This window comes from Labrus mixtus, chromosome 10 (genome assembly GCF_963584025.1).
Source record: "Labrus mixtus chromosome 10, fLabMix1.1, whole genome shotgun sequence".
Lineage (NCBI taxonomy): Eukaryota > Metazoa > Chordata > Actinopteri > Labriformes > Labridae > Labrus > Labrus mixtus.
In genome coordinates, this window is record NC_083621.1 from 1,543,335 (window position 1) to 1,558,385 (window position 15,051).

At 43.8% G+C, this 15,051-nt stretch overlaps 1 protein-coding gene across 3 annotated transcripts in view; it reads left to right on the forward strand.

Annotated features, from left to right (window-relative positions):
* lingo2 (leucine rich repeat and Ig domain containing 2) overlaps nt 1–15,051 on the forward strand; it is a 250,040-nt gene that overhangs the window by 73,238 nt on the left and 161,751 nt on the right. For all 3 annotated transcript variants that reach the window (XR_009674634.1, XM_061047600.1, XM_061047599.1), the window contains exon 3: nt 10,087–10,185. The gene's annotated coding sequence lies outside the window, so the exon portion shown is untranslated. The remainder of the gene's footprint in view (nt 1–10,086; nt 10,186–15,051) is intronic.

Genomic DNA, 15,051 nt, shown 5'->3' on the forward strand with positions numbered 1-15,051 from the left:
AGTAAAAGTAGGAAGTATGGTTATATTCTCTCACACATTCAGTATTCAATTTATTCATTGAACTAAGCCCCTCCCTCTGTACCTCTTCCTCCGTCTCCCTGCTCTGGTGATCAGCTGATTTGGGGCGTTTGCTCTTTAAGTAATAATCCAGGGGGTTATGACCACAACCACCAGGGTCTAGACTCCATCAGGGTGATCTCACCACCACCCCCACCAGGGTCTAGACTCCATCAGGGTGATCTCACCACCACCCCCACCAGGGTCTAGACTCCATCAGGGTGATCTCACCACCACCCCCACCAGGGTCTAGACTCCATCAGGGTGATCTCACCACCACCCCCACCAGGGTCTAGACTCCATCAGGGTGATCTCACCACCACCCCCACCAGGGTCTAGACTCCATCAGGGTGATCTCACCACCACCCCCACCAGGGTCTAGACTCCTTCATGGAGATCTCACCACCACCACCACTAGACTCCATAGGGGGCGTCCTATCCTGCTGTCGGCCTCACTACCCCTCCGAGAACATGAAGTCGTCATGATGTAGTCTAATCCCCAAAGACTTTGCACATTTATTTCCTGAATTGTAAAATAAATAATTGTTCATGCTTAATGAAGTCTCTCCTGATTGGATAATGAGTTCGCTGTTTGAGCAGAAAGTCTGCGGGTCCGTTTGTAGAAAGGTTGCTGTTTGATTTAGTCATTTTTAACTTTTAATTTAAATTTACATGGAATATATTTAAATTTTGGAATTAAGAGGGCTGAAGCGTTCGACTTGGATGACTCTTTATCGCGTGATTCAGTCGTATTTGGTTCCATGACTCAAACTGCTCCTCTCATCTGTTGTTGAGGCAAAAGTACAAATACTTAATTCAGAGGCCTGAGTCATTTTGTCAGACTTTATCAGACCAAAGAAACATTTGGCAAAGTCGAATAAAATAAAATAATACTGGAGTCCTGAGGGCACAGCGCTGCACAAAAGGCAAAGATTTGCATGAAGCAGATGAAATATGATAATGGCAGATTTGTATAATTGTTCATAGGTCACACAGACGGGCAGAGTGGAAGCAGGGGGCTCTGCTCATCAAGAATAACTCGGCGCACAGCGAGAGGCACACATGCAAGATGTCGTGCAGAATTTGTGGTTATTATTTAGGATGAAAACCTTCTGTTTGTGAGGGGCACGCTTGCTTTGGGTAAAACACTCACAAACATCACTGTGGGACAAATCGGGGTGCCACTTAGAGACAGATTTATTTGAGAAATAACATCATTCTAATTGTCCGGAAACCTGTTTTCCATCTGCATCATCGTCAGCCATGAAATTAATTTCTCACAAGACTAGCTCTGAGTTGATAGAAAATGCTTCAGGTACAAAAAAAAAGGAAAAACACAAACGGGGATTAGACTTAGTTTCTTTTTTAACGGGGGTCAGACGGATTGTTCCACGGACATGTGCGGCTGTAACCATTAAATACACAAATGATAATTCTGCACTGAATGTGAATTTACGACCATGTTATTTTTAAACCTGTGTACGCTATGTTGAGTCAGAGGTCAAAATAGATCAGCGCTTTATATGCACAGGGTTGAGTAACCATTTCTTCTCCTTCATACAAGTTTATATTGACTTAGAGTCTCACACAAAGACTTTCTATTAAGATGGACGGAGCAACAGACGCCTAGGAGTGGAGCCAAAAGATTTAGAGCTCCCCCTGCTGACTAGCTGCGTTATAGGTCTTAACCCCCGCCTCCTATTTGTTAATGGGACATCTATACCGCGGCTCTTGCAGTCAATCTTTACCCTGTAGACTCTGGTTGCTGCAAAACGTCAGCACACGTCGAGGGGATATTCTGGCTTCATCCTGTTAAACGGGGAGGAGGCTGAGGCATGCTGTCCATTTGAATATACAGTCTATGGTCTCACAAACGTAAAGTGCATCCATGTGTCACAGGCTGACTTTGTAACAAGCTGGGAGGCATCATTAACGTCTCACGTCTTTGCAGAAATTGCTGCTTGCTTATAATTATTCCAGTCTCAGCGTTGCACCGTGTTTCATGTCCCCTTCTTTGGTGTTCCCTTGGCAGTTTGCAGGCTTAACAACTGAAGGGATTTGTACATGTGTAACTGACGGGGGAATGAAGGCATGCCTCCTGGCTCTACCAGGAAGCAGATGTGGAAAACAAAATCACAGGCACCGTGATGAGCTGCAAAATAACTAAGTTTACCCTCGCCTCCTCTCACCTTTAATCTGATCAGAAAACAGGCCTGCTATCAAAACATGTTAACCCACTTATCACTGTTTACCCATCATACTCGGCTACAAGCGGACACTGAATACAAACAAGGCGGATTCATCAAACATGCCATTTAACATCCAAGATTTGCAGCAATATTAAGGATTGCAGCTGGAGAGGAAGCTCCTATTATGTCAAGATTTGGGATGCTTCACCAACAAGTGAAGAATACTAAAACATGAAAACATCATTCAGCTTTGACAACGAAATGTAATGATGGCTGAATCCTGCTTGAATTCTGAAGTACTAATGATGCATACAGGAGCTACTCTACGAGATGACCAACATGCCGTGTACTGCTGCTGTGGCTCAGTGGTGGAGTTTGTGGTTAATCCCCATCACCTGCAGTCTACATGACAGCTGTGTTTGTGCAAAACACTGACTCACACTTCAGGCCCCCCTGAAGGAATACCAATGGACTTACTGTTGAAAAAAACAAAGTTGCATCATCTCTTGGATCGAGCAGGACAATTTTTGAAGGAGAAATCTGCTCAAAATTAGGATTTTTTTCTGAGCAGTACTTTCTGATGATTGGCAACAGGCAAGGCAGGTGACTGCTTGGGGACGCCATCTGACAGAACTCGCCCTCAACGCCGGCATTATTACCGTGCAAACGCTCAGTTTGTCAGTCACAGTCACCGAAGACAATTCAGAGGAAATATATGTCTGTTACTGAAAAAGAAATCAAGACAGTGGTAGGTGAAGCGATAGCGATGATTAAATATGATAATGAATGAGTGAATGCTGCTCATCAGTATATTCACCATGCCTTAGCTATGAGAGGGAGACACTTGAATCAGGTAACTTCTGCTAGCTTTACAGTATGACTTTAGTCTTAATTTAATTTAAAGTTGGAGCAGCCTAGTGTGTCCAGCTTAGCCAGCCATGACCAAGGTGAGTCTGCGTCGCCGGGAGTCAGAGTCGACCTCAACCAGGACCCCAAGAGACTCACCTCTGCTGATTGTTGGCTGTTGTTTCCGCTGAATAACAGAATGCTTTTCATCAGTAGTTCTCAACTAATGCGATGACCTCAAAGTGGGTCGTGGAGCAGTTTTCAGTAAAGAACTAAAGTGTCTAAAAGTCTGTGAAACGCTTTTTAAACGTGTTTGTTTTTTTCAGTTTCTTGCTTCATCCTTCATCCTCAAAAATGATGGGAACAATAATGAAATCCAAAGGCTGTTGCATATGTGGGACTGGTCCTTCTCCTTCAGTGTTTCTTCCTCATGTTGTAACAAATGCTTCTGCATCCAGTTCTTCACATGCAGTCGTAACTACTTCTTTCAAATTTGTCTCATAATCATGAAAAAATAAAAGCAACTCTTGAACTTTCTACCGAGGCATTTTTAAACTTGGATAGTTATCTAAAGCGTGTTGTTCTCGGCCGTAACAGACGCTCAGAAATTCTTTGTTAGAAGCCGAGGTGCAAATACGGGCTTTGTTGTCGGATATGTCAAATATTGACTCGCCTTTCATCCCACCACATTGGTTGAAAACTCTTAGTGTCTCTTTGGCTGGCTGGATGTCTGACATTCCTCACCGATGCCTCGTTTACCTCAGCAGGAATCGAGTGTGTTTCTGGTGAGCTGGATGGCTTTCTAAGCCCTCACATCTTCCAGGAGGTTGAACGGCCACATTTGAGCCGCGGCTTGTGAAAAATGGAGACATCCAGCACAATACCACTGCTATATTTCCATAAGTGTCCTTTCTCTCAATCTGCTTCCATGAAATCCTTTTTGATCATGTGCAATCCCCTCCTCAGTACCTGGCAGCTGACCATTTTTTCGACACACAAATGTCCGTTTGGCACTTAGAATGCAGCAGACATGATTCCGCCTAACATTTCCAAGCCGGACAAATTGGGCTACGATACCAGCTGTTAAGCATGGGCAGGCTAATCAGTTTAGCAGAATGCCGAGGATTATGCAGTCAAAGAAGAGTTGTTGTTCTAGACACAATATACTGCAGAGGACAACACATCTGCTGCTGCTTTTCGTTATCTGAGCTATTTCTGCTTGTTCATTCTGGAAGCTTGTCTTAGCCTCGTTATTTGCTCGCCGCTGTTTACCACAGGCCTGTAGTGAGGGAAGTGTCCAATTAACTGTGGATTTGGTGGCATGTGCTATCACATCAGGGGTTTTTTTTCTCCCAGAGTCTCGCGTCATCTGTGTTGCTTGTGTGGCAGGGTGTGAGGGCTCGAGGCCAGCCATTTTAAATCACCTCCCTCGGCTAAATGAAGAGCGTAAAGCATGGCGCGTCTGCAGGAGATAAAGAGAAAGAGGCAGCGAGAGACTGACGGGCCTCTGCGTGTTTCAGAGTTTTGGAATATGCAATGATTTCAACATCACAAAGAAGTGATTCGATTAAAAAAGAAGAGATGATTGTGACAGTTTTGCCCTACAAGTATGTGTGTTCATTTTGAAGTGAAGCAGGCTGTGACATTGAAAGGACTCGCTTTGATCTCAAGACCACAGGGAGCGCACGACTGTAAATATGTAGACGACCTTTAAAATCTCTCGTTTTAAAGGTACAATGTTCAAAATTATGACACTAAGATATCTAAAATATATCACATATATATTTTCGTTGAGTTCTTACATAACCTGAAATATTTCCAACAATTATCAAAACCAGAGAAATCCTTCATTTTAGAGTTGTTACGGGAAGTGTCTTGTCGCGGCAGCCGCCATGACAGAGCCGTCATGTTTATCGTTGTCATGGAAACACTGGATGTCACGTCAGAGACCGCTGCATAAGGAAGAGTGAGCTGCTGCTGAAAGCTGCCGTACTGTTGCTGTTTGTGCTGCTGTGATAAAAACGTAATGTAAAATGTAAATTATACTCGGATACATTAACTCGTCTGTAAACATATTCTCTTCCTCAGGTCTGTTTCACCTGGTCGTCATGACTACGGTCAACTCAGAGTTCGTTTTAATCCAGGGTGGGGGTGAAGTAGCAGGGAGAATCACTCCCATGATTCCCCGCTAGCCTCGACGTCATCTTTTTGATATTGTTTTGATTGAGAGCCCCCTGGTGGTGGAAGTTGCACACTGCGCGTTGAAGCTTCAGATAAAAAACTGAAATATTTATAGGTATTAATCTTGTTCTAATCTTTTATATTGGGGAACTCTCTGTAACTTCTCTTCTCCACTTTGTGCTTGGTGTGCAGGGGTCTCAAGTCTTCTCCCTACAAATGATTCAAGACTGATTAAAAAAAAAAAAAGGTCCCAAGGTTCAGACACTGAGAGAGTCTGACTCAGGCACCATGTGCTTACAAGACGTGATGCACTAAAGCTTTGTTTAGGGAAGTAGTCACAGAGCATTACACTGTAGTGGACACTGAGCTCTCAGCGAGGGGCTTAAGGCCAAACTGTTTCCTCTTCCTGTCTGTTTTTAATCTCTCCAAGAGGAACACTTTGAATATTTCCCGGCCTCATACGCACACGTCTGACTGAATCTATCGTCCCTGTTTCTGTTTTCCTCTAAATGTCAATTTATTCTCTCACGTGTTTCTGTTGATGTTCATGTTGTCTACTCTTAAGAGGTGGAATTACTTTCGTCTTCTTCTCTCCATCTGTTTATGTTTTAAGCACAGACACTCTCCTGACTCCTCTCTTGTGAGCATCTCGATCTGCTTGCAAAGATATCTCTCCGACCTGAAAGGTTCACCAGATTTTCTGTGACATTTCAGTGACCTTTTCGAACTCACACTATCCAGGTTTGGATACAGTATTTTTATTTTTTTTATCCACTTTTCCTTTGAGAGTTTAAAAAAAGAAGGGGCTGAATTCCCCTTTTTTATATCTATTGTGTTTTATTCTCTTTGAAGAGAGACACATGAAACGGAGGCTGGCGGCGGTTGTTAATACTTTTTATCAAGCTACTCGAGGTTTGGAGGCTGGAGAGTTTAGCCGTCTGATCAAGTGTCAACACATGAAATACACCATCACCAATCACCACTCTGTCTTACTCTTTAAGTGATGTTTATTAACATAATCATGCAGATTGATTTTAACTTGAAAATAACATCTGAACATTGTACTAATCTAATCACAGGGTACAGATCAGAGCACAGATTTAGGGTCATGGATCGAATCGATTTCAGGTCAGCCCCCAAAAAACAGAAGATTTAAATATAATAAATTAAATCAAGATGTTACAGACATTTTGTCGGAGTGAGCAGCTTCCTGAAGTTTGTCCTCATTCTCGTGAGACTCGGGGCAACTCTCCCCTGTCAGATTGCTCCCTACTCAGTCTGAGGTTCATGTGGAGCTGCAGCTCCTGGACGAGACTCAACACCCCCCAAATCCTGCCGTGCTCTGAGGAGTTCATGAACACACACCCTCTTCTTCTTTTCTTTTTAAGGCCCTGACACACCAAGCAGATGGCAAAGAACTAGTGGCGTCAAAGGCCGCCTGTGACGTCGCCTCACAACGACTTTTTTCTTGGCCAAAAAGTTTCACTTGAACACACCGCAAAGACTGCAGCCGACGGCCAACCACCACGTACGCTCTGCTCATGAGAGGAAATAACTCTCCATGCCAGCAGGGGGCGGTAGTCCGTTGTTATGCTACGAGAAGACCATTTTCACACCGCTGTCGGTCACCACTCGTATTATAGGTCGTCTACTAATGGAGAATAATGTCTGATAAAAAGTAGAAAATGGCGCTGGCGTTGTCAGTTCTTGGTCTTTTAGTGGAAAAATAAAAGAAGAGGCGGAGCTGACTAATAAGGAGAAACCGCACTAATGGGTGAAAGCATGGAGACTACAGAGACATGCTCAAGGGGCTTTACTGAACCTGAGAGCTGGAGAGAAATGAAACCTCTGAACAGCCAATCAGAGAGATTCCTCTCATTGACCGCCGACGCCGATTCAACATGTCGAATCAGCTGAAAAAAGGCCGACGGGCCGACGGTATCCTGGTGTGTCAGGGCCTTAACTTAAGGCAACCATCAAATGTGTAAGATCTATGTATGCATTTTGTATGATGTCATCATACTGCTCATTAATTATCCAACAGTTAAAATTTAAGGGGGGGGGGCGGAGGGGGGTGCAGCTGTTTGTCAGATAAAATGTGTTTGGAGTTGGATGCCATGTAATGTGAATATTGAAATGCGGTTTCATTGTGAAACAGGATTAGCTCTGGAGGCATGCGTCCACTCAGAGATGTATGTCCAGCGCTAATGTGTTCTTGAACTTGTTAGTGCGGTCAATGAAGGAACGTCGTTGGACGCAGTGCAGTGATGCTGCGAGGCATTATTGCAGTTAGTTCTCCTTATTGTGCATGTAATTGAATTGAGCTGTGGATCAATGCGGCCGGGCCTGAAAAGCCTCCTCTGGCATGTTTGTGTCATCAATTGAGTTGAATAGCACAGAGTCTGTCCTCAGCCTTCATGACTTTGCTACATCATGACGCTGCAGCCTGGGGGCGTGGTCTGAGTAACTCCGTGCCCCATCTGGACTTCTGGAAGACTTTAGACCCTGAAACTCGTTGAATTAAAACGCGAGGGAATGAATGATGCAGGATGTAAAGTCTGGTCTTAAATCCAACAGGGGGGTGGATAGTGGAGGATGGGGGGGGGGGTGATGTACTGTATAGGCTTATAGAAACAAACTGGTGATTGAAAGGGTTTTATTGCACAGAGGGTTTTCTCTGTAAGCCTGCAGGGCTGAACTGAGCGGGGTGAAAACAACAACAAAATGCACCAACAGTGGAAGTGTTACAGTGACGTATTCCAACACTCGAGCGTCTTACCTGCCCGGACTCTCTGAGGCAGAATATTCCGTTTGTGGTATTTTACATAGGACACAAAAGACGTTGAATGAGCACTGACGTGAGTTGAGCCTTGTTGACAGTGTGGCCTTTTGTTCGTGCCGAGGACAGTTGCTAGATTGAATTGATCTGACTTCAGAGCCTAACCATTTATCTTGGTCAGTCATATCTGATCTGTGGCTGTCAAGTGGAGACAGGCTCCTCTGAGAAATAAAAAAAGGAAAACGGCTGGAGGAGACAGGGAAGGGTCTTATTTACTTCTTTACCTTAGCGACTGTATTTCCCGTCCATTCGTGCATGTTTGATGTCAATCAATCAAATTAGGAATAAGAAGACTGCATGCTGTCGCTCCTGCAGCCGTGTTTTCTTTGTTAAATTCCCCCTTGTTGGCACATTTGCATTTAAGCACTGTCACTCCAATTTAGGAGGCTGTGAGTTGATCCTTTTGACCGTGTCTTCCGCTACCTGGGCCATTTCTAAGCCACAGATGATAATCCTCGAGGGGCCCTCATTAAGTCTCCGCTCCAATTAAGCCACACTCACTTTGCCGCAGCACAATTGCTCCGTACCCCGGCGCACAAATCCTCCAGCAGTGGATTAGGCTGATCAGTGGGTGGGATGAAAATAGCAGCATTGGTAAGACGCTGAAAAGAGGGTGAGTGTTTCTGACGTGTCAGCAGCAGCCGTACTGCTCACATGGGTTCAGGAGGAAGTATTGTATATCAGATGTGAGATTTGGACTAAATGTGTAGTTACTGTAGAAATGGTCCGTTTAAGTGGCTCAAATGTGGCTTAGCAAGAGGACTCACTGAGCAGGCCAGAGCTGCTGAACTTTGATACAGTGAGGAAATTTAACTGGCCTACATTTTCCTCTTCCTTCAAAGTTTCATAATCTGTTTTAAATCCAGTCGCAGTCTGGGTGAGAGAGTCTGGATCCGACGTCTTAGAATCTCGTTGACTTTGCACTTTGTGTTTGGATCGTCATGAATTAAAAAACTGACTTTTAGGGACTCTAACATTTAATGGGTCATCACTTTGCTTCGCTATTTACTACCAGTTTAGAAAATATCAACTTCCCTGTTGGTGTTGTAAAGACTAGTGTTGTCGTCAAGACCACACTAACCGAGACCAAGACATACCCAAGACCAGAGACAAGCCCAAAACATTTAGGGATGGAAACCGAGTCAAGACCAAGACCAAGACCAAGGCAGGGCAAGACTGACACGAGACCAAGACCATAAATATCAGTGAAAAATCATCACCTTGCGTTTAGTGGGTGTGTCACTTTTTTACAGCGGCCTTCACCAGGGGTTAAAAATCAAACTACAAATGAATTGAGGTTGTGTATCTGTGACTTGTTTTTAAGATATACTGACTGACAAGAACACATAAACCGTTGTCTCACATGCTGTGGACGCCTCGCCGTCAGTTATTGTCTCTCATTCTGGCTGCTTCCTGCTTGACTGAACGTGCCGCGCTCTTCTCATTCAATGAACCAAAGCCAACAACACAGAAACCTGCAGCCACCGCGGCATGACTGCAGCTGCAGATTAATTAGGCGGCGCTGGTGATCCTTAAAGGGACAGTACGCTCAATACGTAGCAGCATATATCACACCACTATAAAGCCTAACACATCTCAAATGTTGGGTGGTTTCAAGTGTGCCCCTCTTATTGCATTTAACACGCTGCTGTTGTGTCTTCCAGTGAACATTAATGCGACTCACTTGTCTTCAGCTCAGATGATGGTGTAATGAGCCTCTCTTGCAGCTATTTAGGCAGAAAAAAATGATCAAGTTGACCGAGCAAGGAGAGAGATGCTGCGCATATGTCACGCTGGTCTTTTTCCTGCCTTGCCTCCCCGGTGCGGCTCAGCTAATGTTCTTCCTTTGAACTGACATTTTCTTCAAGGATGTTTATCCTGGATCGCTGGGCATTTGTGGTGGCTGAGTCGGTTAAAGTCGTGAGCTCACTCTCCACGTCCGTTCTGATTTGTGTTTCTTTTGTTTACTTTCAGACCCTGGAGTTAGTGACCTGTGAATAGAGTCACACTGGGGAGAGGACTTCCTTGCCTCTGTAGCAGTGTATGGACATCTGACATTGGGAAGCCCAGCAGGTATGTCAAAATGAATCCTCGTCTTCTTGTAATTGTGGATTTTTTGCCTTTTTATTTCAGTTCCTCAGTCACATTTGTGTAAAAGGTCAGCTATGAATAACAAAGAAGGACCATAAAACCAAACCAGTGTCGTATGTGTATCCTTATATGAACACACAAACTGGACAACATCACTCTAAAGAGTTCATCCTGAAATAATGGACTCTGGTTTGCATGATGAAGAAATAGAACAATAAAATGTTTAAAGGATTTAAAGGGTAAGTTCAACCTTAAACGCTGCTAACATCCTCTCCCACTGTTTCTTAAAAATGCACATGATTAAAGGAGCAGTGACTGTTGGAGGTGCGGCCAGTTAGAAAATATGTGAAAGGTCAAATGTGATTGTGTGTACAGTTACTTCCTCCCTCGCTTGTTTACTTAAGCTCAGTTTGGCCCTGCAGCAGCAGCACACTTGAAGAAGCAGAGTCGGGTTTTCTATGGCGCAACTTCACCAACGACGAAGGTGCATGAAGAGTGAAAGGTGAGAAGAGGTCAAAAAGCTCCAGAAGCAAGACATTGAAAAAAGATAGACCACTGACTGTAAATATTATTGGATGAAGCCTGAGTGACGTCACTCATGGGATCCTGCAGGGGGCGCTGGAGTCCCATCGATGGCGGTCTCCATGCTGGAAATGCTGTCTCAGTCTAACTTTCAGTCAACCTAACGACAGGCTGAGAGCTGGGGCGGGTTTTAAACCTCCTGACAAACCGTTACACCGCGCCCACCTGTCAATCAGGTCAGCTACACGCCTTATTGTGAATAACTCTTATCCTTCATCAAATCAAAACTGATGAGTCATCAAAACATTCACCCCCCGTACAGTGTGTGTCCATCGAGACATGAGCTAATCACACCTATTTGGTTTTTTGAACCAGGCTGTAAACATGTTCATCTCTGCTGTAAAAACAGACTTTTTAGAATGGGTGTGTATGTGACTTCCTGTGCTTCTGCAGCCAGCCTCTAGTGGACACTCCAGGAACTGCAGGATTGTTCACTTCAGCATGGGCTTCACTTTTCAACACCAGAGGAAATGAAATACTTATATCCATCCGCATATTTATACATCAGCCAATGACAGATCTGGGCTGCTTAGATAAGTTGTTTAGACCAATGAGCACTCAACAAAGGCATGAATGACCATATATGGTCAATAAGGTCAAACATACTACCAAGGGGATGGTTTCAGAGTTAGCATAGGAATCTTTATGAATGCTAACAACAGAAAGAATCAAAAAAAGAGCAGCAAGACATTTTATAATCAATATCCAAGAAAGAAACAGTCACAAAAGAATCAACAAAAAATGTATAATATTAAACAAACTACTTAAAGGTCAGACTTGAAAAATTCCTCATTCTTTCCCTCTGGGGGATTTCTTTGCAAAACAGAATTCATCCTCGAACCTCAGACCTGGAAGTTGTTTGGATGATTTAAAGCAGCAACAATATTCTTCATGCAAGCCGGATGTGATTGTTCCATCTGTTGCAGTGTTCAGTTCCCCTGGCAGTGAAAGCCCAATTACCCCGGGTTTATTGTATATCACAGATAATTAACGTGTTTGTTATCCTCTACTTGCACTTTTAAATTTGATTTTCAGCATGGCGTGGCCTGGAATTATCTCAAAGCTGGCTGTGCAAAGTATTAGATAAACGATATGCGTTGGATTTAACCTCCCATGTCCTCATTTTGGGGGGTTGGGGGGAGGAATGAAGCTTGTGGGGAGGAAGAGAGAAATGTTTTTTAGGTAGAGCAACTCACATCAATTATACTCCTTTATCTAATCAGAAACTAAGAGGGGCAAAAAGGACCAGACTGGTGTTGTAGTACTGGAAATCAGTCTTGGTCTCCAGACCACTTTTTGAAGGTCTCGGTCTCGGTCTCGGTTTTTACTCGGTCTTGTCTCCGTCTCAGACTGGGCGGACTCCGGATTTTGGATTGTAAAAAAGAGATTCTTAATCTCAATCAGTCAATCATTTGCCGTTCTAAGATTGTTCACCAAACCATTCAAGTACCTTTCTTTTTTTTTTAAGATTTATTTTTTGTATTTTTAGAGACTTTATTTTAGAGATCGGATAGTGGATAGAGTCCACATTGTGGAAGGTTAAAGGTTCAAGGTTTCTTTATGAGTACCCAAAGGTACATTTGTTGTGCAGACAAGAATTAGGAATGACAAAGAAGCCACAGGTCGGAACTGAACCCAGGCCGCCCGCTCTCGAGGACTTAAGCCTCAGAACACGGGGGCGCGTGCATTAACCGCTAGGCTATACCGACGCCTTGTGTGTCATTTCTTTAACACAGGATATGTCACTAAATAGTTTCAGCTGAAGAAAATGGATAAAACTATTAAATAAGGAGCAAATCCAAAATGGATTCTTCTTCTTCTGAACGCCTGTCTCATCTGACCACAGCTCGTATTTGAAGTTTCATCTTGTCAACAAGGAAGAGAAAAAAGAAAATAGGAGGAAAAAAGAAAACCTAGTTAAGTTAACTGAATCACCAGCCTCGGCGCTGCCTCCCGATGCTTCACCACATCAAAGTGACGCTTCCTCCCCAAAGGGCAGAGATGACAAAGAATGACTCGCAGGGTGTCAGACACATCGGACCAACATGCTTAAATGCCCGGCCTCAAATGCCACCGCTGCATGTTTTTACGGTCAGACCCTAATGGGGATGGTTACGTATTCCTCTTTTTTTCCTTTCATGTTGCTGTTTCAATAAAAGCACCCGGGCAAGATGAGGCAAGAAAGAGCGGGCAGCGGTTGGAAATGAATGTGATGGCGGCGGGAAAGGGACCGTGCTGAACGACGTGTGGAAGGGAAATGTGTCTCTCTGAACTCCCCTGCTGCTGTGAGGCATAACACAATTAGACTTGAGATTGTTTTTTTCCTCTCCCTCTGCCCATCTGATTTCTGCTCTTGCCAGGCTATTCTCTTTCATCTGCTTTATTCCTCTGTATTGTCATAATGTAGCAGACCCTGAGTGCTCTCACAGATCACTGGTACAGCTTATCAGTGAAGTGGTGCCGCTTCAAATTGGGTGCCTTAATTTAGTCTCTCTACATCCATTCTCAGGATTACTCTTTTCGGGGGGGGGGCTGGAGAGGAAAGATAAACATACTTTAGGTAGAACTATCTGGTACATGGAAATCTCGTGCAGACTTTAAAGAACGAAGAGAAGAAAGAGATGTTTAGAGTTCTAAGTGTTGAAGCGGCTGAGGAGTGTGGGATAAGTGTGTGTCGGGGGGGGGGGGGGGGCGGGGAGAGGGTGCATCAGGTCAAGTTAAACTGCAGGAAAAATTCCAACTCATCCCCGAAATTAAATCAGCACACATTATCCTCTGTTCATTCCTCTCTTTACAAGTCTCACCAGGAAGTCATATCTTTACACACTTCCTGTAGCTGGAGGTATGTGACAGCAGCAGCGTCTCCTGTAAGTCTACCTTCAACACAAAGGGGGCACACAGACTCTACATGACCACTGAAGGTGATGTCTCATGGACTTTTATTGTAATTAGGTAATTAAAAAACGAGAAAACTGGTGGTTGTATTTGCATCACACAACATAAAAGTCGCAGCATGAGGTCCCTCAGGTCACATGACTAACCACTTGTCCTGCCATGTGACAATTACACGTGCAGATTTTTAATCAAAACATCGTTCAGTCCTACTGTCAGGTACCATCGGCTTAGTGTTTAAAAAGATTTCAGGTTTCAGTCGTCGCAGACAGACAGACAGAGGGGACATGCGGTAATGTGATCCCTAATCGTTATTAGAATAATTATTTTGCTGAAGGTCCAAGAACAAGAATCCTCTATCGTTGTTTGTTTATCTACTGGGTGTATTTCTATAATACATATTATTAGACAGTACAATGTGACATGCCAACAGTACCTCACATGATCAATACTCAAAGGACCACTGTGACCTCAGAGAGATACTGAAGGATCTTAAAGTTTTCAGTGGAATCTTTGAAGTTGAAGTTGAATTGTTTACAGTTCGTCTGCAGCTGTGAGTCCAGCTCAGCATTTAGCCAGCGAGCCTGATCATCGGACTGGATTTTAATGGCTGTGTTTACCCGGCAACCGGCTCCTGCATTAGGATACGCTCCATTTTCCGACTTGCCGTCAGATGCTCTTGTTTCATGCCCCCCCTTTCAAAATAACCAGAGCAGCTGTCTCCAAAATTTGCAATTCAGATAGTTTTTTTAAGACATTACTCATGGATGTGAGAGTTGAAACAATATTCATCTGTGGCCACACTTTACTAGAAGCAACGTAAAGGCATGATTAAGCCATTAAGGCCACATCTGCCAGCCTAATTTCTTTTTAATTTGCAGAGAGCTCCGCCCGTATACTGCTACAGTGGATGTGACATTTTGATTAAGCAAGGGCTGTAAAAATCATTACCGCAGGGTTGCAGAGGGTTACTGCACACATCACTGTGGAGAGTAGTAACCAGTGGTCCACTGTGGATACCACCGCCAAAACCAGAATATACCCCTGCAATCACACTGACCCCGGTGCTATCGTTACAGCAATCTGTGTCACACACTGTGAGGAGACAGAGCGAGGCAGGGATGACCAAAATCAATTTCCCTGCGTGCACAACGTCTAACATGCTGCTTTTAAACCAGCTCAAGAAGAATTATTTTATAGCATACTTTGTTTTTTTACAGCTCAGCTTGTTACATCAGTGTATTTACATCTATTTGAAATACTTTTTTTTTTTCTCGTGGTAAATCCCTCTTGAGAATATCTTTTTTTAATACTGCCTTTGGCATAAACACTGCGACTAGAAATAGAACTCTGCGATTAATTTGACACACAGAG